General features: G+C 37.6%; 1 non-coding gene across 1 annotated transcript; it reads left to right on the top strand.

The window, feature by feature from the left end:
- The first annotated feature begins 2,935 nt into the window (after positions 1–2,935).
- Positions 2,936–3,099, top strand: LOC132538342 (U1 spliceosomal RNA). Its single transcript, XR_009549739.1, has one exon. It is a non-coding gene; the product is annotated as a U1 spliceosomal RNA (small nuclear RNA).
- Positions 3,100–4,842: the final 1,743 nt, after the last annotated feature.

The following is a 4,842-nucleotide window of genomic DNA, read 5'->3' as shown; positions in this document are numbered from 1 at the left end:
TTGAGAAGGGAAAAATGCAGTCATAATTTTTCTGGTTTGACTAAAAATATTCACAAGTAATTTTATCTTCCTGAAGATGTTAACAATGTTATCAATAAGGCAATAAATTGCCAAGCAAAGTGAGTGGTCAAAATTACAGATGCTTTACCTACTAAGGGTCATTGCTTGCTTAAGACCTCTGAAGTCTAGGGGTTATGACAAATTGTTCTCACTAGAAATATAATTTGCAAAGAGAACTTAATGTTAAGGAAAACACACTCATTGTTCTCCCTGGCTTCGGGGGTGTGAAAGAACATTTTTTGCCCCTTTTTATCTTGCTGAGTGTTTTGTTACCAGCTTTTCAAGGCTAAGAATCCACCATTGGCATTGAATTTAAAGGAGGTGAACCCTTTTTTGAAGTCAAATCTTTCTTTCTTTCTTTGTTTATCACCTTATTGAAAAAAATGTTGATTTATATGATTGCTGTCACAGGGATAAAGTTCCACATCTCTCTCTCTTTTAAAATTTGTATCATATTTATTTATTTGAGAGGCAGCCAGATATTGAGAGGGAAGGGGGAAATAGAGAGGAAAAGAGACAGAGAGATACCTATAGCACTGCTTCATCAATTGTGAAGCTTTCCTCCTGCAGATGGGGACTGGGACCTTGACCCCAGGCCCTTGTGTATTATAACATGTGCGCTCAACCAGGTGTACCACCACCCGGCGCCTAAAGTGCCACATCTCTCCAAGAAAGGTGTTAACCCTCCACCAAACTGTCATCTTCCTTCACCATAGTCCCCAGGTCCTCTTCATACCACCCCTCAGCTCCCACCCTGAATCCTCAGTTCTGCTGCAATAGACCACAGTCCATTAAAGTTCTGCCTTGTATTTTCCCTTGCTTTGTTTCTTAGTTCAGATTTATAGGTAAGATCATCTAGTGTTCATCCTTCTGGATTGTTTCGCTTAACATGATTCTCCTCTGGCTCTCTCCACATTGTAGCAAAATAGAACATTTCATCTTTTCTTATAGCTCAGTAGTATTCTGTTGTGTATACATACTATTATATCCTTAATCGTCCACCTACATTAGGCAGTTGGGTTGTTTCCATATTTTGGTTATTAGAAATAGTGCTGTGATGGACATAGGCTTGTACAGATCTTCTTGGATAAGTGCTTTTATGAAAAAAATCAAATTTTATGCTGTGAAATGGAAAATGAAATAGTAGAATTACTTAGGCAATAGGGGACTTTTAAACAGCAGTTGAAGGGAAAGGTAGGAAGGATGAAAGAAAAAAATCAAAACCTTAGGAAAGGAAGAAAGCAAGCTTTCATTATTTATAGGTAATATAGTTGTCTACAGAAAAAAATACACAAAAAATTCAAGACATAAAACTTAATAGGGGACTGGGCAGTGGTGCACTTTGTTGAGCACATATATTACCATGTGCAAGGACCCAGGTTCAAGCCCCCTGTCCTCATCTGCAGGAGGTAAGCTTCTCAAATGGTGAAGCAGTGCTGCAGGTGTCTTTCTTATCTTCTTTTTTTAAATAGGCATTTTATTTTTCTAAAATTTATTGTATTATATTTATTTATTTATCAGATAGAGACAGCCAGAAATTGAGAAGTAAGGGGGTGATAGAGAGGGAGAGAGAAAGAGAGACACTTGCAGCACTGCTTCACCACTTGCAAAGCTTTTCCCCTGCAGGTGGGGACCGGGGACTTGAACCTAGGTCCTTGTGCATTCTAACATGTGTGCTCAACCAGGTGTGCCAACACCCGATCCCCTCTCTTATCTTCTTTCAGTTTCTCTCTGTTCTATCAAATATAGTAAAATAAAATAAAGGAAAAAAAATTAATAAAATTTAGAAAGGAATTGGAATAAATACACAAAAATAAACTATATCTCGTCTACCAAAAAAAGAGTAGAAAATATATTAAAATGGTTCAACTTTATAGTAAACTTATCATAATCAAGAGTAAATTCTCAGAAAGAAAAGATATGCAAAATCTTACTGGGGAAGTAAAAACAATGAAAAACATTGAAGATTTCCACTATAAATGGAAAACAATCATAGTTAGGAAACCTGTATATATTATACAAATATTGGTTTTCACCAATATGTTCTACAACTTCACAGTAATTCCTAAAACACTCTCCATAGTTGCTGAAATGAACTAATACAGAATTAAGAAGAGACAAAGTATCACTGATACAGGAAAGGTTGGGGGATTTCCTGACTATATAGCAGGATGTTATAAAGTTATTATAATGAAAATGATGTGGTAGGGTGTATAGACACTGCACAAATAGTATAGAATGGCAAGACTGTATTAGGTTCTTTTGTATATTGCCGGGCTAGTATGGGGGTGCCTTCTTCCCAGGCGCATACTCTCTGGGTTGGAGAGAACTGGACCGGAGCCAGCTGCTGCTTACTCAGCAACGCGGGAGAGAGACCAGGAACTTGTGGCGGAGTGGGAACACAATGTGTCTTTATTGATGAAGGACAATGCTTTTACAGGATAGAACTGGAAGTGGTAAGTCGGAAAAGGAAATGGCTAGGAAAGGGGGTGGAGAAAAGGAAAAAGTGAGCTAAAGTAGAAAGAAACTTCCTTAGCAACTGTTGTGAAGGTTTTAACCGGTGGGCTTAATGTTACCCTGCAGGCAGGGCAGGTCTCGAGGTAGAAAGAAGATAGATCAAAGGTATGGAATTGGGTGGGGATCTTTCAGGCAAAACAATGTAAATAGGCCATAGTATCAAGAATTCAGGGGAGCTGGCTTAATGCTCGACAGCATATCAAAAGCAGACATCAAAGAGCAGTAAGTAAAAAAATTGCTGTTCAATAAATGACACAAGAACAACTGGACATCTACTCATCACACATGAAACAAATTCCAGGTGAGCTAAGGTCTACAGTATTGAAGAAAAACAAACATTAAAACTTCCAGATGTGTAATACTTACCTGGCAGGGGAGATACCATGATCATGAAGGTGGTTTTCCCAGGGTAAGGCTCATCCATTGCACTTCAGATGTGCTAACCCCTGCAATTTCACCAAATGTGGGAAACTCAACTGCATAATTTGTGGTAGTGGGGGACTGCGATCGTGCTCTCCCCTGAAATAAAACAAAAACAAAACCTTTCAGACTTGTAAAAGAAATAACCATATGACAACAAGGTAGGCAATATTTATTAAATAAGACACCCATATGTAAAAAAATAAAAAGCAAACATTAATAAGTTTGGTTGCTTTAAAATTAGAAGCTTCTATCAAAGTAGAGTTAAAGAAAGAATACAAAGGCCATAAGTGAGTTGTATTTGCATAACACATAATTTACAACTAAAGCATTTAATTATAATCCAAGAGAACAATGATCAAATTCTAAATAGATATTTACAAAGTATAAATGATCAATAAATATATTAAAAAGTATGCCCATTCAATAGTTACAAAGTAGAATTGCCTTTAAAATCACATTTCAAATTGGAATTTTGTGCTAGTTAGAATAAATGAAAATTAAATAAGACCCAGCATAGGGAGAGAACAAAGGGTCATGAGCCAGGTTCTAAAAGAACACATTCAAGAATCAAACTGATGTCCAGCTCTGGAAAATTTTAGATACTAAGAGAAATTAATTTAAGGAGAAAGATGACTTTCAGCTATAGTGAAGTGAATTTGGCCACCTGTTTAAAAGTTTCTACAGACCAGGGTGATACAGATGGTATCAGAAACACATGATGGCTTTCCCTTTGCAAGGTGCTCCCTTGTGGTGGCTAGGGGCTTGAACCCAGGTCTTTGTGCATGATAAAGTATGTGCTCTACCCACTGAGCTATCTCCTGGCCCCTGGAGTTGGAATTAGTTTGGGGATGGAATAGAATACAGGAATGGTTGGGAGTCGGGCTGTAGCGCAGCGGGTTAAGCGCAGGTGGCGCAAAGCACAAGGACCGGCATAAGGATCCCGGTTTGAACCCCGGCTCCCCACCTGCAGAGGAGTCGCTTCACAGGCGGTGAAGCAGGTCTGCAGGTGTCTATCTTTCTCTCCCCCTCTCTGTCTTCCCTTCCTCTCTCTATTTCTCTCTGTCCTATCCAACAACGACAGCAACAATAATAACTACAACAATAAAACAAGGGCAACAAAAGGGAATAAATAAAATAAATATTAAAAAATAAATTAATTAATTAAAAAAAAAGAATACAGGAATGGGCACAGAAACTGGGCCAAGATATACAAATTGATGGGTAGACTGGACAAACATTGCACTGTAGCCCTTTTGTGTTTATTTCTGCTTTTGAATACTTATCTCTCTCACAAATATCTGTTATTACTCATATATATCCAAAGGAGATGTTGTTTCCCAAGACTTACTTTCATAGGGGTAAAGTTTCACATCTCCCCAAAAGAGGCACCTATACATCTCACCCATACTAAATTCTATGAAAGAAATGTTTCAGATTCAGTGTTTATGACTACAATTTCATCTCATCTAAGTAAGCATTATTTCTTTTTTTCATCAGCATGTGTGTCTCTTCCATAATTCTATTATTATTGTTATTATTATTATGCCACCATGGTTATCGCTGGGGCTCTGTACCTGTACACAAATCCACCACACCCAGTGGTCATTTTCTTTTCTTTCTTCCTTTCTTTCTTTCTTTCTTTCTTTCTTTCTTTCTTTCTTTCTTTCTTTCTCTCCCTTTCTTTCTTTCTTTCTTTCTTTCTTTCTTTCTTTCTTTCTTTCTTTTTCTATCTTTCTCTCTTTGTTTTCTTTTTCTTTCTTTATTTGATAGGAAAGAAAAAAATTTCAGAGCGGAGAGGCAGATAGAGGAGGAGAGACACAGAGATATCCTGCAGTACTTCAC

The sequence above is a fragment of the Erinaceus europaeus genome, chromosome 4, assembly GCF_950295315.1.
Source record: "Erinaceus europaeus chromosome 4, mEriEur2.1, whole genome shotgun sequence".
Lineage (NCBI taxonomy): Eukaryota > Metazoa > Chordata > Mammalia > Eulipotyphla > Erinaceidae > Erinaceus > Erinaceus europaeus.
This window is presented reverse-complemented; position numbering and strand designations above follow the sequence as displayed.